Source organism: Apium graveolens, chromosome 4 (assembly GCF_009905375.1).
Source record: "Apium graveolens cultivar Ventura chromosome 4, ASM990537v1, whole genome shotgun sequence".
In the NCBI taxonomy this organism is placed as follows: domain Eukaryota; kingdom Viridiplantae; phylum Streptophyta; class Magnoliopsida; order Apiales; family Apiaceae; genus Apium; species Apium graveolens.
In genome coordinates this window covers 229989665-230016057 of record NC_133650.1, presented here as the reverse complement: position 1 = coordinate 230016057, position 26393 = coordinate 229989665, and positions in this window count along the sequence as shown.

The following is a 26393-nucleotide window of genomic DNA, read 5'->3' as shown; positions in this document are numbered from 1 at the left end:
TGAGGGCAAATAATGCATATGATTTGACTATTTGTCTATGTGACAAAGGGTCTGGTGGGACACCACCGAATTATGTATTGTACACTATACGGTACTAAGACTGGCCATCTTATGTACCCGTATGGTTGTTCTCAGTCGTATTTATAACTTCTTCACTTTCCCTCCTTGTACCCTTGATTCTTTGATTTTGAAATTTCATTTGAAGTTCTGAGGCAATGAAATGTCAATAGCTCTTGTAATTAGACAGTCTTGGTTATTGAAAGTGAATAAGAGTTGATCGTCCGGAGGGATAAAAGTTTTACGACTGGTTGCCACTTCACAAATGAAGATAGTAGAGAGGATTCATGATTCGATATTGAAGGGTGCAGTTTTAGGAAAGCTAACTCGGTGGTAGATGGGTCATTTGTAAGAAATAAGAAATCGTCTTGAGAGGAATGGTTGATTGAAACTCGGACTAGTGCGTCAACCAATTCTGTGATTCCTTAAGTTTGACTTGACTTATCAATTTACCCTATTTGGTTGGTGGCTAGTATGGTCCGTCTAGTTTCGCGGTATATCAAATAGTTAATGTTGTATTTCATTGGTGCTGGGAGGTTGATCAGTTGTTGTGATATTGAGAATGCATGCTATAATGTTCAGTACCTTTATATTCCGGTTTTTTGCGCTGTTGTTGATTTGCTGCTGTTACCGTTGTTATTGTTGCTAGTGTTTCTAATCTAGATATATTTTATAAATGGATCCTAAGAATTAAGATATGGGTGCTTTGATTGGGAAACATTTTCCTGATACGGGTACACCGATTAAAATGATGATATTTTCTGTCAACCATTCTTGTTATGTTTTGGATAAACTCACCTTTATATCTCAGGAAAATGCCACCCAAGAAAGCTACCCAGTCTAAAGAAAATAGTAGTAGTTTGGCGGAAGGACCAGTTATAACAAGATTCTAGACTAGCTGTGCCAGTAGCAACAACATCAGTTGCAGTTAATCCAACAGATTCAGCAGCAACAACATCAACAAGGAGAGCTAAACCGAACTACTAGTTTTAAATCCTTTCATCTGTTAAGCCCCTAGAGTTCAAGAGCGAAGTGGACCCTGTTATTTTCAGGAATTGGATTAAGGAAATGGCAAATGTGTTACCCTCACGCAAGTAAGTAATGATTTTAAGACCGATTATGCGAGCTACTTTTTTTAAGAATGAAGCAAATTATTGGTGGGAATCCACTTATGCGTTATAAGGAGAAGGCCATGTTCCGTGGGCTAGATTTACTGAGTTATTTTTGGAAAAGTATTTTTCTGACTATGTGCGGAGCCAAATGGGGATTGAGTTTCTAGAATTATAGCAATGTGAAAGAAGCGTATTGGAGTATGAGGAAAAGTTTACACAATTGGCCCGGTTGGTTCCTGAGTATGTAAGTACGGAGATTCAGAAAGCAAGGAAGTTTCAACAAGGGTTGACGCCTGAAATTCGCAGAGGAGTTGTGGCATTGCAACTCAAGACATACTCCTCTATGGATCTGGCCGCCCTGGTAATAGAAAGTGACCATAAGTTAGCTGTTAAGGAAGAGAATGATAAGAAAAGGAAGTCTGATGGTGTTATGGACAAGGTAGATCAAGAAGAATCTAGTCAAGAATTTCATAATCGGTTTGGCCGAAACAAGAGTAAAAGATTCACGAGACAGAATTTTTCCCAGACTAAGTCTGATACTATCTCAGTTGCTTCTACTCCAGCTCAGTCTGTTAAGTCAGTAGTGGACTACAAATCTTGTGACAGGAGACACAGTGGTTCGTGCAAAAAGAAGGTGCAATGTTTCCAGTGTGGTAATAAGGGTCATTATGCGTCAGAATGCAACCTGGAAAATCCATGAGTTACTTGTCACAATTATGGAAAGGTTGGGCATATTTCAGGGAGTTGTAGAACGGTTATTAAAGATACTACATCCCAAGGGCCAACATCCAGCACAGCTAGAAGAAGAACTTTCAAAAGGACCAAAAGATCGAGCGTTTAGAATTTGGACATGGTGCAGCTAATCTGACACCCTTCGAGCTAGAAGCGTTTGATGTGATTTTAGGATCGGGATGGTTGTCTTGGAGTATGGAAAGGAGTGGCTTTAGTAGCAACAAAATGTAAAGTATTCAGAAGCCGATAGTAAGGTAAGTTTCTGGATATGGAAGCAAAATATGAAGTTCTTCCAATCATGCAAGAAAAGGAGTAATAAGCTAAGGATATAAGGTAGATCCATTATGTGTAAGGATACGAATGATAAAATACTTAGTCTGGAGGAAGTTTGAGTAATAAGTAAATGCCCCGGAATATCTCTGGAGGCTAGCGGAACGAAATAATTAGTTCGATAATTATGAAAGTTATTGAAAAGGGAAGCGAGTAAACTGGGCATAGTTCCCTGGGATGCACCCATGATGTTATAGGTAAAGAGAGATGAAATTATGAGATTATGTATTGATTAGCAGGAGTTTAACAAGATGATGAATAAGAATAAGTAACCCTTATTAAGAATTGATTACTTAGGCAACCTAATTCAAGGAGTGTGTTATTTCTCAGGGATGGATGTAAGATTCAACCTGATGATATATCAAGGATTGCGATTAAGATAAATTATGAGCATTTCAAGTTCCGGTGATAGTATGTGGAGTAACAAGTGTATTAGTTGTCTATAAGGATTTGAGGGACATAGTGTACAAGGAGTACTTGGATAAATAAATTTTATTTATTGATAACATCCTCAGCTATTTAAAGATTATGAAAGCCTGTGTAGAACGCCCAAGGATTTCCCTAAAAGATTAGAAGGGAGACAACTATACGTTAAGTTTCAAGTATGAGTTTTGGTTTGGATTAAAAAGATTCGGATTATTCCATTAACAACCACCTAAGCAAAGCCAGTGTAGTAACAGATGCCTTGTGCATAAGGAAAGGATTAAATGTAGTTAAGATCATTGAGAAATTAACAAAAGAATTAGAAAGAGTGAAAATTAAAATTCGAATACCTGAAGATGATAAGAAGCAAATATATAAGATTATTTTCCAGCCTCAACTGATGGAAGGAATAAAGAGGTGTTCGACTGTTTGTAAATTAAGTTGAAGATGATTATCGCCTATCATCCATATACGAAGGGTTGAAGCAACTCAAGGTAGACAAAAAAAAAGATGGACTTGCATCAAAAGAGTGTGAATATGAAAATAGGATCGTTGCTATTAACAAAAGATTCACCTTGACAGAGATTGGTTGAGTTTGAATACAAAGGGACAAGTAGAGTCCTAAATATATGGAACCGTTCGAGCCATTAAAAAATACATGTAAAAGTTGCCCATAAGTTGATGTTACCGCCGCAGTTACAGTATATATAATATGTTCCACGTGTCAATATCCAAAACGATATGTTCCTGGTTCAAACCAAGTCACCCTAGCTCGTTGAGATCGAGTCTCTAGGAATGAGTTATCCATATAAATAAAGTATTGGGAGAAATCCTTAAGTAGAAGAGTCTAACTAGAAGTTCGAGTTAGATATGCTTGAAAAATATCCTCACTTGTTTAATTAGTTAAGATTCTGGGGGAAGAATCTTTTTTAAGGGGGTAAGGATATAACGACTCGTACATTTTTGTAGTATTTAAATGTGTAATTATTGCGTAATTAATTAAATAAAGAATTTTATATTGATTTTGATCTCTGTGTCTTATTTATTATTATTATTATTTATATGTGATTGTCGGGTTGCGTAAATTGTTTGTATGATTAATTGTTGCATCATATTATTTTTGTTTCGCTTTTAGAAGTGATTGTATGACAAACTTATTGTTAAAAATATTTAGATTGTCTTTAAAATTGTTTTATGATTTTATAATTACAATAACTATTTTTGGGATTTTATAATATTTAGAAATCAATATTTCATTAATTATATAGCCCTGCGTGATTTTCTGATTGTATTTATTCGTAAAATCTGTATTTAATTCCAGAATTCTTCAAAAATTACGAAACTCATATTTATTTATGTTTGGATTATTTTGATAATTTTAAAATTATTCCGGAAATTTTTGGGATTAATTTCACCTGCGCGTTATTTCGTTAATTGTTAAAAAGTGGGTATAGGTTGCATTTTAGAAATTGTTTAAAAATTTCAAAGTTTATGTTTTTATAAAATTCGGGATATTTATAACATTTTAAGACTATTCTCGTAATTTTCTGAATTTGTTTTAAGTGCAGTCGGTCTGTTAATTTAAAATACGGGTACGAATTGTGTTTTTAAAATACTACAAAAATTATGAAAGAATTTATTTTAGTAATTTTGAATTATTCGTGATGTCTTTAAGAATTTATTCGGAATTTTTGGGATTATATTTATTCACAAAATTATGTTATTAAACGTGAATTTCGGGTCATATCAATTCCTTTTGTTACGTGTTTAATTTTCCAGAAATTGAGCTGCTAAGTGTCTGTTTCTCCAGCACCCTTCTTACACGCGGCATGAGTTAAGAATTTTCGTTTTAAAAAAACAACAAAAGCAAACACACAGTTGAAACCCCTTTTCCTCACCCTCATCTCTCATCACACTCTCTCTCTCGCACTCTGTCTCTCCCTCCCCTTACTCTCTTCTATTTCCCTTTCTTTGGTCCCGATTTTCTTTCTCCGATTGCCCTGTTTTACGGCCATTTGCGGTGGGTCGATTTTTGCTTCTTCCTGTTGTTATATGCATACAAATATATTTATATATATATATATATATATACTTGAGTGTGTGTATATGTATTTATGTGCGTGCTAGTCCGTGTGCGTGTGTGTCCGTTCTTTTTATGCCCGTGTTCGCTGCCGCCTCCCGGATTCCAGCGAGGTGGGGCGACGTGATTTTGGTGCTGTTCGCGTGTTTGAACGCGCCTGTGCTGAGTTTCTTTTACTTGTTTAATTATTTGATTATTTTCTGCAGGAGAATTGTTGAGTGCTTTTCGTGAAATAAAAATAAATTTCGTGCAGAAATTATAAAAATTAATCGGTGGAGTTCGTGTCGGAAACCCGAATTAAATCTGGTACCCACGGATCTTACCGCCGTCCGCGATGAATTTTGACTAGCGGACGGTGGACGATGATGATGTTTATCTGAGTCCTAATATTTTAAAATAAATAAAATTAGTTTTATATTTTTATTCTGGATCAAATGAGTTAGTTAGTAAATATTGTATTGGTGATTGGGAATTTATGAAACTTGGATTGCGTGATTGGTTGAAATTTGATTAACTGATTATTGTTGTGTATTGATGTCGAGGATGTTTCGACGGGGTAGTCCGATAAATAAAGGAAGTGCTGCCCAATTTCCGAGAAATCACCTACGAAAATACGGGAGTGTATCCGGTAATTATCGGGATGTCGAACGAATATATAAATATAAATGCATTTCATAAGAAACTTGATTGTGCGTTGTGATGAAATATTTTTCCAAAATCAATAACCCTAATTTCATAAAATGACGAGTATACGTACTTTCAGAAAACGAACACCAAACGATTTTTGAGAACGTGAACCCTAATTGTTGCGTGTGTTATTATAATTACGAGTCGGGATTCGATGTCGTATGGGTAGGTTGGTAGCAAGGATATGTCAAGCATACCTGGTCGTCTGATGTATGGTATTTCGACTCTGTAGGTTCTAGTCGTGGGACTCAGGAATTAAATCGAACTAAAGATAACCTAGTGATCAGTCGAAAAGCGCAGCGAGGTTCCAAGCGAAGGACTGAGCGTGAAAGTCAGATCCAAGATAGTCTGATAGTAATGCGATAAAACCGAGTGTCCAAGTCAGTCCAAGGTCGATCGGTAATAGTTGTAAATCTCTGCAAGGCAAGTACCCCTGAACTAATCTTTTACAGTTCAGTATATATGAATAGTTGTTGATTTAAATTTCGTACTGGAACAGAATGTTTTAAGTTACGTATTCTCCGTATTTAATTATATTTTATTAATGGATGTTTTGGGGAAAAAGTAACTTCTGAAAATGCCTATATCTAGATTGTGATTAAAATTGAAAAGATTTTAGAATGTGTGCTGTAATTGTTTAAAAAGAGATAGGTGTAGTTAATTTTGGAAACTGGATAAAAACGGATCAGATATTGGATGGTTAGTTGTGTAAGAGGCCCGTTATTCGGTAACGGCCCAGCAGGTGGTTGCATAAGAGGCTAAGTCAGATGCGCGCACTGGTAGGCCGCTTAGTCCAGCATAACAGAGACCTAGCTAGTCTCTGATTTCCGGAACAAATTATGGTGGGATAGACTGATCAGCTGTCCCTAGGATTCGTCTAATTTTTATATCTGATTTTGGTTTAATGGTTCCCGTAATGGAACAAATAGTTTGTGGTCCCCGTAATGGGACATATGATTTATGGTTCCAGTAATGGGACAGTGGTTTTGGAAAGGAAATGGCATGCTAAAATTGAACTCTGGTATTTTTGCACAACACACGACTGATGATATTGTTTTCTTTCAGAGCATGCTAATTTTGAATATCCAGTTTATGAATGTTTACTCTGCTTTTGGAAACAAGTTATGATTTCTGTTCCTAACACTGTTTCATCATAAATTGCTTTACTTGTTATTCATATAGTGGTATTGCTGAGCAATTGATTGCTCACCCTTGCAGAATTTTTTATATATGTATTGCAGATGTTTAGGAGATCCTTCTGCAGTAGTCAGGGCGGAGTTCCAGTTCCTTCCGTGTCAGGCTCCTCTAGGGTAGTTGTGTTGGACCAAATATGGTCTATTAAGTTGCTGTATTAAATTAGTTGAGTCAGAATGGTGTACTGTAAGTCGGTTTGTGATAATTATAACCTAATAATACTTAAACTTGGAAAAGGTCTTGGTATAGGGGTCGTGGTTATGTATAATTAGTGATTGGATTATATTATGTTCAATCTTATTGTTGTTAGTGACGTCAACTCCTGACCCCGGGGTTGAGGCCGTCACACCTGCAAAGCCTCAAAGGGTTCATAATTGAGTATTCTTTGAATTTGAACTTCTCAAATATGAACAATGAAGCAGAATTGAAGCTTTGATAGCCGGTTTAGGTTCGACTAGAGCCGTGAGGTCCAAGAACCTTAAAATATGTGGAGACTCAAGACTTATCATTGCCCAAGTAAATAGAGAGTTTGAGGCCAAGGATGACACAATGGCCAAGTACCTGAGAGTCATAAAAGGAATACTGACTCGGTTTGACAAATGATATGCTGAACATGTTCCGAGAGAGGAGAACACCACGACCGATTCCCTATTTAAGTTTTCCTCGTTAGAAATAGAGAACTTCCCAAGAAGTATCTACTTCCAAGTCCTGAGGACCCCAACCATATATGTCATAAACTTGATAGCACCAATCAGTGTGGCGAGTTGTTGGATTGATCTAATTAAGGCTCCCTTGAGACATGATGGCTCCCCGATAATGCTCAGGAGGCACGCAAGTTATCGTTGAAGGCATTGAGATATTCTTTAGTCGAGGCCCTTCTATACAAAAGATCTTTTGTAATTCCATACTTAAAGTGCTTGAGACCTCTTGAAGCAGAGGAGGCACTTAAAGAAGCCCATGAAGGGATCTATGGCCAACACCTAGAGGGCAGGACCCTCTTTCACAATATAACTCGATTGGGATTCTACTGGCCAACAATGTTAGCCGATGCAAAGGCTTATGTGACGAAATGCGATAGGTGACAAAGGCACGCTTCTATAGTATGATAGCCCATGGAGAGGCTACCATCTATTAGAAAATCCATCCCTTTTGCAATATGGAGAATGAATATACTTGGTTCGTTTCCTATAGCATCAGGACAGAGGAAGTTTATCGTGGTAGCCATAGACTACTTCACGAAGTGGATTGAGGCTAAGGAAATAACCAAGATAACCACCTAACATATTTCTGAATTCCTGTGGGAGAATGTGATATGCAGGTTTGGAATCCCACACATCTTTATCACGGATAATGGGTGATAGTTTGATAATGCAAAGTTCAAGAAGTACTGTAATGATAACAGCATAGAGCTTCACTTCACCACGGTTGCACATCCACAGGTAAATGAGCAGGTGGAAGTTGGTAATCAGATTATCCTTGATGGACTTAAGAAGAGGGTCGAACGCTCAAGGAACACTTGTGTGGATGAACTACTATCTATACTATGGGCATATCATACCACCTACAAAGTGAAAACTGAAGCTACCCCATTCATGCTTGCTTATGAAGCCGAAGCTGTGGTACCCGTAGAGATCACCCATGGATCATCTAGGGTCGAAGCTTATGAACCAGAGACCAATAAAGAAAGCATGAGGCTTGATCTCGATCTCATTGACGAGGTTAGAGATGAAGCCAATTCCTGTAATGCAGAGTATCAACGGAGAGACTCCCTCTATTAAAATAGAAGGGTTAAAGAAAGGTTTTTTCAGCAAGGAGGCTTGGTCTCGAGAGAAATTGAGGCATCAGAGGTTGGAGAGAGAGGAAAGCTAGCCCCTAACTGGGAAGGACCTTATAAGGTCAAGAAGACATTAAGATGAAGATACTACCTGTTAGAGACCCTGAACGGTGACGAAGTTCCTCGTACTTGGCACGCTTCAAACATGAAGTTTAATTATATTTAGAACACTTAGAGCATGTTCCTAGTACTTAACAGTAGATGAAGAAATAAGGTCAATGAAACTATTTTCATGTAAGGGTTGAACCCGTTTTACAAAGATATTTTCTATTTATGCAAGTTCATTTATATCATTTTGTCTACCAATTTATTTAAGTACGACCATCTAATGAATGCAAACCTAAATGACCAAATGCCGAAATTAAAAAACAAGTATGGAATCAAACTAGCAATGCATAAAGATAGGATAAGATCCCGAAGGATCGCAAATCAGTCCCGAAGGTCAGTTAGGTTACAAACCAAGATGTTCAAAGTCCAAAAAGGACTGCAAATAAAAAAGTTATGAATTAAAAGGCCACAAGCGGCATCTAGAGACATGCAATGCCATCATAATCAGTCATCCGAAGAGTCCTCCTCTTTTTCATTGCCTGCTCTCTGAACGACCTCGTGCTCCTCATCTTCATCCTCCTCCTCATCACCTTCATCTGAGACATATATGGAAGAAGAACAATTGCACCATGAGATTGGCTCTCAAATCTTCCCATAGAGAGATCCCTTGGATTTGGGACTCGTTGAAGGAGCTTTGTCCTTGGAGACGAAGTTCTCACAGCTCGAGCTAGACCCAGAGTGTTGGCAAGTGACCTTGGGTGCGGAGTCGGATGCCTGACCAGAAGAGTCAACCACAGGAACCATCCAAAGACAAGAGAGAAGGTTCAGATCAACTACATCCAGATTCATGATGTGGACATCTTTGATACCTCTATTCCACCCTATTGATAAGTTGATAGGACATATCTGGTCATCATGAGAGTCCATTAACTGGAGGAACTCCTCGGAGTCATAGTACTGATCTGCAAGCTTCCTCTATTTTATATTCTTCCTCTTGGTCACCTTGGCATGATTTTTCTCAAAATGAGTAGCTTTTTCCTCCGCCTTGTGTGCCCTGGACTCCCTGTCCTTGAAAGACACCTCCATCTTCTCCATCACATCTTGCAAGGCTACATAGTCGCTCATCATCTTGATACTCTGGGTGGAGGATGCAGCGAAGTAGGCATTGGCCTAGAAAGAAAGAAAGAAATGAGATGTTACAAAACTAACCCCACGAAATATGATGGCCAACCAAGGATACCCATGACATGAAGCCTCAACCGACCAAAGGGAACCGACCTCCTAAAATGAAGGCCTTAGGCCGACCGGGTCTCCCTCGAAAGGGGCTCTTGGTCGACCTAAGGGGGCCGACCTCCCAAAATAATGGCCCCTCTGCCGACTAGAATATTTTGGAACAAAGTTTTAGTAAAGTTAAGAGTACCTGATACAAGGCGTGAGTCCCAAGCACCTCTACTTCAAGAAGCTTCTCACCCGAGGAGACATGGAGGAGATCCGGAGGAGTAATGCAATGCTTAGACCACTCCAAGGCAAGAGATGGGCTCCCTAACATTGAGTCTTGGCTCTTTTCTTTCCAGAACCTGAAGCCTCGAGGAGCGTAAGGACCTTGGGAATGCGGTTTGCTTGTTCAGCAGCCTTTCTTTCCATCCTCCCATTGACCATGTCGCCCTTGTCATTCTGCGCATCCAAAGCTCCCATAGCCAAAATAAAATAAAGAAAGAATTGGTATAAGAAAAAAATTTACCAAGTCTTGGGTATAATGTAAATAAATACCCTCTTTAGAGAGGGTGCTTATGCTAGCCTCCACAAGTTTCGTCTCTGTGACAAATCGCTAGTAAGGAGTTTGGCCATTATCCTCGATAAGGAGGTCACGAGCATAAAGCTCTTTTGTTGTGAGATGCAGAATGTAGTGAGTACTATTGACAGGAAAACTGAAGTCATGTATGAAATACACTCCCCAATCACCTTCTTCCCATTCTAGGACCACAAATTCTGGTTCCAATGATGATGAATCATGAAGGGAGTGGGTGTTCACGATATGCTGAACCCGAGGCCTATATTGGATTTGAACCCAGCCGGGCCTAGAAGAGGGAGAATTCTTCAACATAAACAAACTTCAAAATATCGTAACACTCAAGAAGATTCCAAGGTCGTGGCACCTCATGATAAACAGGATGATGAAGACCCATCCATTGGGATAAAGATGACAGGGGTGAATCTTTAACTCAACAAGTAGTTGAGGAATAAAGGGGTGCAAAGAAAACCTTAGCCCAGCCTCCAGGGCCGCCTTGTATACATACAGTCTAGTACGACTCAAGTTGCAAGTCCTCTCATTAGATTTGGCCTTGCAAACTTTGATACACTTGGGGAAATAGTAGCTCCACCTGATCTTGTTAACGCCCTCTCAACTAAACACGCTCTTATGTTGAAAGACATCAAGACTTACAGTACTAAGGTACTCGTCAGCTAGTTCATCTAGCATACTCTTCAAGGTGTTTGAACAAAAATTAAAGGAAAAGGGAGAGACTAGAGCTATATCTTTCATCGACCGCATTGTAGCATGTTTGCTCATTTACTTCTGAGCAGAGAGGGAAGGCTTGTTGAAGTGATTCTTAGACATCTTGTAAGAATGAGAACTTTAGAGATTGAGAGCTCTTGAACTAAAGAAAATTTGAGAGACGTTAAGAAATAAAAGTGTGAAAGAAACTGAACACTTCTCATCTTCTTTTACAGGAAAAATGACACCTGCTATAGTAGGGCACAACACTAGATGGTCCGTGTTTACATGTAGCACTCGAAAAAGAGCTATAAAATGGCAAAAAATGGTCAAGCACTTAAATGAAGGACATAATAAACAATAAAGACGATACATGATGTCATATATCGTATCAGTCCTCAAAGAAAAGATTAAGAAAATCTAAATCCAAGAAGTTAGTCTTAATCCAAGCCTGATTACATTAATCATAATGATTAGTAAAAAGATTATGAAAAATGCAAAGTCTAGATCTTAAACTACTGATTATGGCTGAATATAGCCCCGACTGAATCATATGAAGGTTGAAGTCCGAGAACTTCCACGAAACCATGCCCTCGAAGACCAGAGACTTCATGAAAGGAAGATCCCGGCTTACTAAACAGAGCCGACCTCCCTTCTTGGAGGGTTGGAGCCGACTAGGGCATCCTCGAAAGGACTTCCAAAGATGTCAGGAACTAATAAGGATGTCCCCAAATTAAGATTCTAATAATAATCATTAACTGAAGTTAAGGGACGCTCTAAATAAAGACTAGAGTCTCCACGAAATATGTCTACAAGAAGACTAGAACGTTCACAAAAGGAGTCTATGTGAAGACTGAAATGTCCACAAAAGGAGTCTCCATGAAGACTAGAACTTCCATGAAAGAAGTCTCCGTTAAGACTAGAACGTCCATGGAAAGGAGTTTCGTCATGACCAAGACACCTCCCGGCCGACCTCCTCGCTTTCACGGGTTAAGGACGACCATGAGCCTCGGGACATGGAGATCCCAGCCGACCAGGGCCTGGTCTATAGGCCGACCAGAACCAATAGAGGCTAACTCCTCCACATGTAGGGTTTGGGCCGACTAGGATGCTCCAAAAAAAAAAGGTCGAGGAATCCCATGACCAAATCGTCCCGACCGACTAGAGCCTTGAAGACTTGGTCTTCCAGGCCAACCAAGACTAGGCTTGGCCAACTTCTCAACATGGAGGGCTTCTGGCCGGCCAGGACCCCTACAAAGGGATGTTTTGGTTGGTGCAGAACGTTCTAGGGGTGAATTTTCGTAATTTTTTTGGAAAATATTTTAAAAATATGAAAATTTTCAGATTTTTAACTTAGCCCCGTTTAGGGTCGATAAGTGGATTTTAGCCCCGATTAGTGTATATCGCACATAATTAGCCTAAGTTAAGGTTGATTAGTGACTTGTTTTATATAATTAGCCCCGTTTAGGGCCGTTTAACTCATTTACACTCATAATTAGCCTAAGTTAAGGTTAATTGGTGACTTGCACGTATTAGTTAACCCTGATTAGGGTCGATTAGGCTCGTTTAGGGCCGATTAGCCTCGATTAATGCCAATTAGCATACTTAAGCTTAAAATTAGGCTACACCAAGCCTAATTAGCAGCTTGTACATGGAAATTAGCTCCGTTTGGGGTCGATTAGCCCCGATTAGGGTATATTAGTAGCTTTTACTCCATAATTAGCTTTGACGAAGGTTAAAAGATGATTAACGCTCGCTGTCTAAATCCCGATTAGGACAGATTAATGTCTAACGCATATTCAATTAACATGTACAAAAGCCCCAATGTGTGAACAATCGCACGAAATATATGTAAGTCATTGTAAATAGGCCGCTCCACACTTTAAGAATAAAATGATGATACCCATGAAGGGCCGATATGTAATAACCCCAATTTTTGGAATTTTTGAAACCCTGATGAATAGTAACTTTTGCTGATGATGCTGATTAACGAAAATTATCAGACCACACTATATAGGAGTACTGTTATGGAAATTCTAAGATCGTATTAGTATTCCATAAAGTAAATAAGTGTATGCAAAGATCGTCAGAATCCAAATTCAAACACTTTGATTTTTCCCGAAAATCCACCAGATACCGAAAGAATTGAGTATAAGGTAACATGATTAAAAGGACTTAAATTCAAGGATTATAAGAGAGGATCATAAAAGGAATATAACATATTGAGAAAGGTTTAGGGGAACCCAAGTAATAAGATCCCGGATATGATCCCTCGAACGATAAACACGAACGAAAGTTAAACGAACCGTATAACAGATAAGCGGTCATTAGCCAAGTAATTACGGGTTAATCAAAGAGGTTAGTGGATGATGATGTCATCACACCAACAAGAAGAAGACAAGTGTAACAAGATGACCTAACCTTGATGACATAAGCATGACAAGTGGGAAGGATTGGTTGGTTGATTGTGAGCCACACATTTTTCACCATGGTAAATTCCATGTAACCAAGCTAAACACCACATAAATCATCAAAACACAAATCAAGAAGCTATTTCTTCTTCTTCTCCTTTATTGCCTCGGCTTTTCTTCTTTAAACAAGAAGGAAAATTTCAAAACTCAAGATTCACTCCATCATAAATCAAGAGGTTAGTCTCTATAGCTCCTATATTTCATAACTATGAAGAGCAAGTAGTTTGAGTGCTTGAATCCAAGGTTTTCTAGCTCAAATAAATCATTTTAGTTTAGGGTGAATAGTAACTTTCAAGAACAAACTTTTGATTCTTGATTTTATTTGTAAGGTCAAGGTAGCTTAAGCATAGATCAAGGCTTCCATGGACATTTCAAGGATCTTTCATTGATTAAAAGCTTCAAGAAGGTATAAAAAACTTCAAACCCTAAGCTTTACTTTGAATGTTTAGGAGTGGTTTTGATTGTTATAGTATATGAGAAGCATGATGCTTGTGTGTTTCAAGTTTGGTTGGGTTTGTAGTGATTTGGATGATTGAATCTTGTTTATAGTTAATAAAACTTAAGTATAGTTAGTAGTTCATATTTAGGGTTGAATGAATTGGAAAATCTTGAGATGTTGGGACTGATCTGGTAAGGTTTGGATGAGGGTTGGTTGTATTGTTGATTATGAGTTAGATTGTGGTTGTTTGGAATGGTTTAAAACTTTGGTAATCGCGTAAACATAGCCGTCGTAATGCTCGATTTACCTTAGACTGTTTTAGTTCTTAACTTCAGGACCCGTGAACTCACTTTAAGATTCTGACCATTGCCATGTTTAGATAGTTCATGTTACGAGCTTCGTTTTAATATGTGGTTCGCTTGAATCCGATGTACGGTTTAGGAGAAACGACCGTTTTAAGTAATGGCGTTTCACGAACGAACCATTACCCCTCGCCTTACTTTGAAACCTTTGTTAAGGCCCTTAAATGAGTAATTGGAGTATGAAACAATTATTTAAAGTGGATTAGGCAGTGATAGAGTACTCGTGAAAGAATCATATTAAAATTCTTAATGGTTAATTTATTAAAAATGGTGGAGCCGAGGGTACATGAATGACTTATGTGATTCGTTAAGCGTAGGAGTGACCATAAGCGAACGTTAGGGTTCAATTGGTTAAAGTCTAGTTTCTTAAGAGACCGGGGTTTAATTCCGACTTATGTTGTTGTTCATAGGTTATCGGACCCACTCTAAGCTTAAGTCTATCCGAGAACACCCAGGCAAGTTTTCTACCCGTTATACTGTTGTTGTGATGTATATATGTATATGCATTATCTTGTGATAAGTGCATGATTGTTATTAGCAAAGTATTGTGATATATTGGAGCATGTGATATGATATATATATGCATGCCTGTTTTGTAATCTTGATATTCTATTATCAATTCAAATGCTTATAAACTGCATAATACCCATGCTAGAGATAAGCAGTAGTTGCGTATATCCTTAGTATAGGGGACCCGAAGGTGAACATTTTTCTAAACCGGGAGTCGATGTTCCCGAGTATAATATATATAAATTATTATATATATATTTAGATATAGTTTTCAAAACTATTAATCAAATAAGGTTTATTTGATAACTTTATTTTATTTAATGAATATTATTTTGAATATTCATTCGAGGACTTATGACTGTTTATTTTATTTAATAAATATTATTTTGAATATTCATTGGGGACTTATGACTCCGCTTATATTATTAAATAATATTCTTTATTTTATTAAAGAATAATGTTTCGATAATCAAACTTATTTTTGATTATTCAAATAAAGATCGTACTTTCGTATAAGTATATCTTTGGTTATTTATTATTCATTTCAAGTATGATTTTTTAAAAACTTCTACTTCAATTATTTTTATAGAGATTATCCTTTATGGGAATATTATTTAAATAATAATATTCAGATATTCTCCAACATATCGGGACTGGTTTATTTTATTAAATCAACATCACTCCAAACATTCTTTAAAATGTTTTCGAGTCTTCAAAATGATTTTTAAAAGTTAGAGCGGATCCCAAAACTCATTTTTTTGATTTAAGATCTTCCTTTCGAAGGGGATTTAAATACTCGCTCAAAACCTGAGGGATCCGGCTCTGTGGTGTATTTCATATTCGCAACAAGGTTGCTGTTTTGAGAAATCATTTTGATTACTTGCCTAACGTTCGGGAAGTAAGTCCATCTATTTGAGTTGGCATAAGCAACATGGGCTCAGTGGGCATCCATGAAAGTGTAAGTGGCTCAGTGGGAGTCCATCAATACGTAAGAGGCTGAGTGGCAGTCCAACATAGGTCCTAATGCGGCCAGGGTCATGACCAGTGGGGAATTCGTCTATCTACTAGTAGAAAATGTTACTTATTGGTATCTTTGCCTGATTAGCAAGATATCAGGTTTATGCCAAGGTTTTCTCCTTTCCAAATTCATTGAATATTGCAACTCTGTTTATAATTTTCATAACAGAGGTTTTCAAGGAGTGTATGAAATGTATATATATAGGTGTATATATATATCGGGACTTAATGAAGTATCTCATAACTTCATTATTTATAATGATATTTCAAAGATTGAATCTATTCAAGTCTTATCTTGTAGTCTCATCTATGTGATGAACTTTTGAAACTAATTATACCTTGAACGGTGGTAGTTCAAGAAGTATTCGGAAAAGATATAAGTATATTGGAGTATCTCGTAACTTCATCTTTTCAACTTATATCTAGTTAATGATTATCTTATGCATGACAAGGATTTTCAGAAAAACGTTGAGACAAGGTTAGATATATGAGATCACCTTGCAACGATATTTTTATACAGTTATAAACTGGAACTCTGTGTATATTATGCATGGAAAAGGATTTCAAACACTTTCAAAAGTATATATATATACATATATACTGAATATTTTGCGACTTGGTCGCATTAAGATATCAACTTGGTTCATTTCTTCTTGACCAAGACTTTCATGAGTATTATGAGAATGCTCATATATTGTAAATTATTATACATATTATTTCGGTGGGCTTGTTGCTCACCCTTGCTTTCTTCTTTCATCACACAACAACAGATAGACAAGATGAACATGACTAAGCTCCCGATTCGCGAGCGGATAGGAAACGTTCCGCAGTTTCCTGTAGGCGTTGATGCCGTTGTGGCTGAGGTAGGAACTACCAATAGGCTAGGCTTTCAACTTTTGATGTACCAGACTTATGTATATTATGAATTGTAATAATGGCAAAGAATATGTAAATTAATTCAGAAACCCTTTTGAGGTGTAATGACTTATAATTTTGGAATAAAATGACTTGTGTTATTTTTGGTATTCATCTCTGAGACTATAACTTGTGGTGTGTGTGTGTATATTGTGGGGTCACAGTACGCAGTAGTTGGTTGACTGTTAAGATTAAGTATTGATAAGGGAAATGGAACTCATGACAACCCGAATCCCCGACCCCGGATTTGGGGGTGTTACACGATACCCATGTAGGGCCGATACCCATGATGGGTCGAAAGTACCCTGAGTCACGAATAGACCATTATAACTTCCATGAAAACCAAAGAAGTTTTCCCGGAAGTTAGGAAAAAATGATATGGGTTGAAAATAAACCCTACAGACATAATAAATGTCACATTAATTACACTTGTAATTTATGTCCAAAGCCCAATACAAACCAGGCCGGTCAAGGCCTGTCACGAAATGAAAAAAGGCCTAAGTCCTCGATGTCCACAAATAAATACTGTTCACGGACAAGGCCCAATACGACTGAAAGACCATAGACGCAATGTCTAACTTGGACACTAACTCCCGTAAGGAAGGATATCGAATATATTTCCTTACAGGAGTCCTAATTGCCTTTAAAGTTGAAGACATGTCCATCAAGTTTCCCAACCCTAGTCTAACCCTAAAATCATCCTCTACATAAAGAGCTTTACCCCTCAACCTAGAACTATATTGGTTTGATTCTCTACAACACAAAGATACATAGGTATCTTGCAAGGACAACCAGTCCACGAAGCAAGAACAACTGTTACAACTCGAAACTCACAAACTCTAAGCATTAAATACTAACGAAGACCTAGTTTTTATTCCACAACAACCTACCTGAATCACGCAAACTGATTCCAATTCTGCTCATATATGTTTTTAGCCTTTTTGTACAACCTAATGACATTTTATTGAAAAACTCAAAGAAAGGAAGTTGTAGAGAACAAAAAGACCTTTCTAAAAAGTCTAGATTCAACAAATTCAGACTTACAATGACTTTTTTATGAATTTTACAAGACTGCTACTTTTTATGTATAAAATTCCTCAAAGTTTGACAATAAAAACTAGGAAGACGAATATGACGATATATAATGTTACAAACCAAATTTCTTGAAATACAAGTTATCTGTATTAAAATATGATCCAAATTTTAGTTCCATTACACAAATCCACTTTATTCTATTATTATGTCATCGTTATTAATCTAAAAAATACGGGTTATTACACATATCTCTCAGACCAATTTATAACTATTTCTTACTTGCAAGATTAATACTATTTTTAAAGGTCAAGTTTGCATCTTTTATAATAGAATTTTCAAAGAAAATTAATAAACACTTTTTCGGGACAAATTACCGGGAAAAAATTCATTTAAAAGAAATATTATAATTAATAAAGATCGAAGGCTGAGACTATGCCCTTATCCAAAATATTTCATAGGAGGAATTATATTGTATTCAGACGAGTTTTATTTATTTACGACTAATGTAAAGGCATATATGAAACGCATATAAAGTAACTTCATTTGTCAATAAAATGGATAATATTGATATATCATAAATCATTATGATGTGAAAATGACAAATAAGTAACATGATAATTGTAGTGTTAAAGAACTCACTAAAATAAAATCATTAATATGTTTAAGTCTCAATGAAGAATAAAAATTAAAGTATTGAATATTATAGAAGCAACAAATTTATAGTGAACTTACGATGATTATTTTTAATCATATTGAAGAAGGAACTTGATAAAAGATTATTCAAATGTAATCTTAAAAAAAGTGAAGATCATAATCATTGTTAGTCACTTGTAAACCATACTAGTGTATTAAATGTTAAAGTACTTAAAAAAATTAAGACAAAGGTTAAAGAAAAGTAATTTGGCTAAGTAACAATGTAAATGATACAAAAGAATAATGTATTACCATACTTAAAACTTGTAGTAGTCATCACATTTGTTTAAAACTTAAAATTTGGCTAATTAAAAATTTCAAAGTATCCATACACGTGTATATTTTGACAGTACTAAAAGGAAGAAATTAAGGCAAAAAATTTTTAAGTAAAAAATAATATACGTTACTCGTAGACATTATTCTAGTGACAACAAGACTACACAAAATTAAATAATATAAGCGCCAATTTTGGAACCTTGCAAACCAAATACGTTGAAATCTTGCAAAATAAATTAGTTATGAGGACTTGCACATGTGTAGTCAGTGTTTATCAAAAAATAGCACACATGTTATACTACTAAAAGTCAATATTATTGTTGGGTTGTTAGGTTTTATTGTAATTATAATGACTCTTATATTTTCATATTATTTAAATGTGTGTTTATGGAATAATTAAATATATAAAATATGTGTATAGCTTCTATCAGCTATGTGTTGTTTTATTATTATCTATGTGTGATTTATGGTGTATCGGGTTGTTCGCGTAATTAATTATTGAGTTGTACTGCATTGTTTTCACTTTTAAAAGTGGATTTAATACAAATTTATTTGCATAAATATTTGAAATGTCTCTAAAATTATTTTTATGGTTTTATAATTACAATAATTATTTTTGGGATTTTATAAAATTTAGAAATCAATATTTTATTAATTATTTATTCTTGAGTGATTTTCTGATTGTATTTATTAGTGAAATCAATACTGAATTAAGAAATTCTTCAAAAATTACTAGACTTATGTTTTATGAATTTTATAATATTCCAAGAATTTTAAAATTATTTTGGAAATTTTTAGGATTAATTTTACCCGCGCGTGATTCGTTTAATTGCTAAAAGCGGCTATAAATTGCGTTTCAGAAATGACTTTAAAATTATGAAATTTATGTTTTAATGAACTTCGAGATATTTATAACATTTTAAGACTATTTTCATGATTTTCAGAATCTGTTTTAAGTGCAACTCAGTTCGTTAATTGTGAATTGCGGGTATGAGTTGCGTTTCAAAAAATATGATTTAAAAATTTAGAAACTTTTATTTTATCAACTCTGAAATATTTTGAAAATTATGGGACTAAATTTGTAATTTTCAATAAATTTTGGGTGTACGGTTAATTCGTTTTTTCAAGGAAAGCGGACATGAATTTTCAAAAATAACGAGGCAGAGACACGTGTATCGCAATTAGATGATTTTGTTGACGCGTATCAACTTGTAATAAACAGAGAGGGATGCATTTGGGGTTTTGTCTTCCCTTTTCTATTCCATTTTTTTTCTTCCGATTGGGAATTAGTCTCTCCTTCCCTTTTTTTCTCTCGGCTGATTAGTGGTAAGTTCTGTTGTCGGGTTCTATATTTTTTTTCCTGCCACCTGTTGCCGCCAGTTCTCCGGTGAGGTGACAGTGGTGGCGCGTGTGCTGCTTTCCTTTCTGATTGCCGCCGTTCGCCTGAGTCCTGTTCTTCTGGTTCCTTTGTTCTAGTGATTGTCTTGATTCGATTTCTGCTTGTTGGCATATGCTAATATATATACGTATATACGTATATGCAGTATGTATGTTATGTATATGTTGGCGTCTTCTGTTGTTCCTTTCCGGCCTGTTTTACCGGTTTAGTTTTTTCCGATTGCTAAGCTGTTTGCCAGTTGATTGTGTGTTTAGTAATTTGGAAATTTTGGATATTTTTGCAGGGATTATTTGAGTGATTTTCGTGAAATAAAAATATAAAATATGAATAATAATAATAATTAGTTGGTTTAAATCGGCGGTTGGGAATTTGTAAAATTTGGATTGCATGATTGGCTGTTGTGATTTGACGTCGAATTGGTTCAACGGGATAGTTCGATAAATAAAAGAAGTGCTGCCCAATTTCCGGGAAATCATACTACGAAAATACGGGAGCGTATCCGGTAATTATCGGGACGTCGAGCGAATATATATATATATATATATATATTTTATACGAAACTTGATTGTATGTTGTGGTGAAATATTTTTCCAAAACCAATAACCTTAATTTCGTAAAATGATGAATATACGTATTTTCTAAAAACGAACACCAAACCGATTTTCGAGAATGTGAACCCTAATTGTGCGTGTGTTATAATATATGTATATGTATAATTCAGGATTTGTTATCATCCGGGTAGAAGTGATATTGAGGATATGTCAAGCATAACTGAATGTCTATCCTAGAGTATTTCAACTCCTGTAGGTTTAGTCAGAAAATCGAGACTTTACATCGGACTAAAGGTAGTCTGGTGATCGGTCGACAAGCTCAACAACATTTCAAGCGAAGGACCTGAGTGTTGAAGTCAGATCCAGGATAGTATGATAGTTAGATGATTACGCCGAGCGTCCAAGTCGGTTCAAGGTTAATCAAAAACAGTTATAAAGCTTTGTAAGGCAAATACCCCTGACCATTCTTTTATGGTTTAGTATGTATGAATAGACTAATATTTTACTATGGTAAAGGAACATAAATGTTTTAAGTTACGTATCCCCTGTGGTTATAAATCACTGTTTTCAACCTGGTTTGGGGAAAAGTAACTTCGAAAGGTACCTATCTCGAATGAAATGCGAACTAGATTTTATATGTGTGCTGTTAAAATGAATGGTTTTGGAAATGAGATAGGTACAAGTGATTTTGAAAACTGGATAAAACGATCAGATATTGGATACATTGGGGCCATGGGGCCTATTGAGGTGGTGTAAGAGGCTAATTCGGTTGCGCGCAATTTATAACCGATTAGTCCAGCAGGTCAGAGACCTAACTTATCTCTGAGTTCTGGACTAGATTTATGGGATGGCAGATGGAGCCGTCTGATGTTGATAGCCTGATCAACTATCTTCACATATCCACTAAGTATCTGATTTGGCTTTGTGGTTCCCGTAACGGAACAAGTGATTTATACAGTGGATTTGGAAATGAAAATAGCATGCTAGAATTAGATTCTGGTATTTCTACACAGCACACTACTGATGTTCTCGTTTTACAAGAGCATGCTAGTTTTGAATATCCAGTTTATACATGTTTTACCTATTTCCTAGCAAGTTATGAATTTTGTTCCTATAACTGCTTTACTTTAAATCGTTTTACTTGTTATTCATATAGTGGTACTGCTGAGCAATTGATTGCTCACCCTTGCAGAATGTTTTGTATATGTATTGCAGATGCTTAGGAGATCCTTCCATCTTAGTCGGGCAAAGTTCTAGTTCCTTCCGTACCAGGCTCCTCTGAGGTAGTTGTGTGGGACCAAGGATGGTCTGTTGAGTTACTGTATTAAGTTAGTGGTCAGGATTATAGAAGGTAATTTGGGTTGTGATGGTTGTGTAGCCTAAATCATACTTAAACCTGGAAAAGATCTTGAAAAAGGGGTCGTATTTATATTCTATCATGGAATTGATTATATTATGTTTGTTATTGTGGTTGTTGATGACGTCAACTCCTGATCCCGGGGTTGAGGCCGTCACAGTTGGTATCATATTTATAGGTTTAAGTCCCTGATTTAGGTTAGGAGTAGAGTCAAAAGAGTGCGGGAAGGTTTATATATATAGGTGAGTCAACAACTCAATCAGAGGAGCGAGTCCAAGAGTTCAGTCGAGGGTTTTTAAGGCGAAACCCTAACGCCTGTTGAGGATTGGCTGGAATTGCCCTAGCTTTTAATATGTCTCCCTCGTATATATGTATCATTGGCAATACCGATAGAGGTTTAGATATCCCTCTCGAGAAAATGAGTCTGATCGCGAGAGTTCAGTGTTTGAGCGGGCCTCTGATGTGTCAGATGAAGAGACATCAACGTTATTTCCCAAATATCATATTTTCTATATTAAGGAATGTTGCTGGACCAAGTGTGCGACCTCGATGAATTCAGATGGGATAATAATAGTCAGTGGCTGCTATGACAGCCAAATCTCGTAGTAAATGGAGATCAGTACTGTGGTTTATGTATTGAGTCCTTACACTTCTTTCTTGAGACATATTTTGTTTCCAGAATAATTGTTACTATCCCATAAGTTGCTTATTTTTCCTGTGAGAAAGTGAAGAACGCTAAGTAAGCAGCTTAGGGTTCTATTGATCTCATTACAAATCAGATTCTCCCCTTCCTATTTGTGAATTTTCTATCTATACATTGTTTCTTTTCTTGGTGACTCTTTCGGTTGATTGGGGCAAACAATGCATATGATTTGACTATTTTTTTGTATGATAAAGTGTCTGGTGGGACGCCACCGAAGTATGTATTGTGAACTATGTGGTACTAAGACTAGCCATCTTATGTACCTATATGGTTGCTCTCATTCATACCTACATCTTCTTCACTGTTCCTTCTCATTCGATTTCCTTGATTTTGAAATTTCATTTGGCATTCCATGATAATGAATTGCTTCAGTGACCTCTGCAATTAGACCATCCTAGTTATTGAAAGCAAATGAGAGTTGGCTGTCAGGAAGAACGAAAGTCCTATATCAGGATGTTATTTAAGAATAAGGGTAACATAGAAGGTTTAAAATATATCGGTGGAGTTATAGCCTCGGGAAAAGTAATTCAATGGTTGGTAAATTACTTGTGGGTGATAAGAAATCATCCTTAGAGGAATGGTTGGTTGAAATTTGGATTACGGTGCCTAGTAGAGTTCAACGTTCCTTAAGTTGACCCGATTTACCAGTTGTTCTATGTAATTGGGGGTTGATATAGCCAGCCAAGTCTTGTAGTATACCAGATTAGTGCTGAGGTGGTAATTGTGTAGTGACGGGAAATTAGTTAGTTGTAGTTTTATTAAGGAGCCATGCTACGGTGTTTAGTATCTTTATATTCCAGTTTTTCTGCACTGTTGTTGATTCTTCTACCGTTATCATTGATATTGTTGCTAGTGTTGTTAATCTAGATATCTTTTATAAATGGATCCTGAGAATAAAGACATGGGTGCTTTGATTGGGCATCATTTTCCTGAAACAGATGCACCATTTGAATGGTGATATTTTTGTTATATATCCTCATTACGTGTTTGAATAAATTCCCTGTTATATTTCAGGAAAATGCCACCCAAGAAAGCTACCCAGTCTAAAGAAAATAGTAGTAGTTTAGCGGAGGGTCCAGTTATAAACGAAATTCAAGACTTGTTACGTCAGCAGCAGCAACAACAGTTACAGTTAATCAAATACATTCAGCAGCAACAACATCAACGAGGAGAGTTAAACACAACTACTAGTTTTAAATCCTTTCAGTCTGTTAAGCCCCCGGATTTTAAAGGTGAAGTGGACCCTGTGGTTGCCAATAATTGACTTAAGGAAATGGAAAAGGCATTTACCCTCACGCAAGTAAGTGATGATCTTAAGACAGATTATGCGAGCTACTTCCTTAAGAACGAAGCTAATTATTGGTGGAAATCCACTCATGCGCTGGAAGGAGAAGGTCCTGTTTCTTGGAACAGATTCGCAGAATTGTTCTTGGAAAAGTATTTTCTAGATTGTTTATAGAGTCAATTGGAAGTCGAGTTTAGAATTAAAACAAGGTGAAGGAAGTATGTTGGAGTTCGAGGCCAAGTTTACGGAAATTGGCCCGATAAGTTCCTGAGTATGTAAGTATGGAGACCTAGAAGGCAAGGAGGTTTCAACAAGGGTTGAAGCCTGAAATTCATAGTGGAGTTGTGGCAGTGTAACTCAATACGTATCCTTCCGTAGTTCAGGCCGCCTTAGTAATTGAATTTGATCAGAAGTTAGCCGCTAGAGAAAAAGAAGATAAGTATCGAAAGGTAGATGATGTGGAAGGAGCATCAGGTCAAGAAGGATTTAGCCAGAAGTCTCAGGAAAAGGTTAGAAGGGATAAGAATATAAAATTTATAGGGCAAAGTTTTTCTTTAAACATGATAAGTAACACCTCAATCAGATCTAATTAAGACAAATCGGTTAAGTCGCCTATAACGGAGTGTAAGCAATGTGGTAAGCGGCACGATGGGGTGTGTAAAACAAATACTGAATGTTTCAGGTGTGAACAGAAAGGACATTATGCGTTAGGGTGTAAAGTGGAAAATCCAGGAGTCACATGTTATAATGGTGGCAAGGTGGGGCATATTTCCAAAAACTGTAGAAGTGTTTCTCGAGATAGCATGGGAGGTAGTGCATCAAAAGGTTTGACGTCCAGTACACCCAAGGCTAAGACTTATAATATGATTTAAAGGTCACCTGCGCAAGACCCTAATAAGGAACCAGGGCAATGATTGATTACCAGAAGAAGCAAATAATAATATCTGCGAAAGCTAATATTAGGATGAGTATCCAAGGGCATAAGTAAGAATATAAGGTGTAACTAGTGCATGTAAGGGATATTAAGAAGGAAGCACCTAAGTTGGAAGAAATTCAGATAACAAGTGAAGTCCCAAAGGTTTTACCGGATGACTTACCAGGATTAACTCGAAGTATGAGATAGAATCTCTCATGGGTTACTGTATAGAATCGGGATGGTGTCAAAAGCCCCGTATCATATGATTAGTAGGAATCAAATAGTTAGTTAAGGATACTTCAGGATTGTGGGATAAAGGAATGATTAAACAAGGTGTATTCCATGTCGTGCACTAAAGTGGTTTATAAAAAAGAAGAAATTGATGAATGTATGCAGTTATGTACTGATTATCAGAAGTTCAAAAAGTTGACGAATGTGAATAGATTACCCCTGCATAAAATTGATTATTTATAGGATTCAATTAAAGGAGCGTGTTGGTTCTTGAAGGTTGACCCAGAGCAGGTTACCATCAGTTAAGGGTTAAGCCTGAGGTCATACTAAAGACCTTGTTCCGAATAAGATATAGACATTACGAGTTTTCGATGATGTTATTTGGATTGACAAATGCACCAGTCGTCTATAGGATTATATGGACGTAGTGTATAAAGAGTGCTCAAGTAAGTTGTAATTGCATTTATTGATAACATCCTCGTCCCTTCAGGACTAATGAAGATCAAACTAAACACTTGAAGATTTCCCTACAAAAAGGTTGGAAAAGCAGAAATGGTATGTTAAGTTTCAAAGTATGAATTCTAAATTGAAACTGATGAAGGATTACGATTGTTCTATTAATTATATCCAGGACAAGCCAATATAATGTTAGATGCCTTGAGTAGAAAAGAAAATTTAATATTATTAAGATTATTGAAGAGTTAGCAGAAGTTAGAAATTGAAGTTCAAGTACCTGGAGGTAATAGGGAGTAAATTGTATGAGATCACTTTTCTGTCAGAATGAATGGGAGGAATCAAGAAGTGTTAAGAAGAAGTTATGAATCAAGAATTGGATAGTTTAAATGGAAAGGAAAGTTGCACCCAAAAGGACAGTAGAGGTATGTTTGGATTTTCCGCTAGAGCATGAAATTCAATATGACTAAGCTGAAGAGTAAAATATAAAGAGAAGCCCACAATTCTAGGATTCTATTCACCTGGAAGTTCTCAGGCGTATCGAGACATGTCAGAGAACTTTTGGGTAATTATTGATAAATTGACGAAGTCCGCATGTTTCCTTCCAATTAATGAAATATACCCTTGGATAGGCTAGCGAAGCTGTATTTGAATGAAATTATGACAAAGCATGGAGTCCCTGTTTTAATTGTTACTGATTGAGATCCGAGGTTCAACTTGAAGTTTTGGACGAAGTTCCAGGAATGCTTGGGGATTGAGTGAAATATGAGTACCGCTTACCATCCCAAG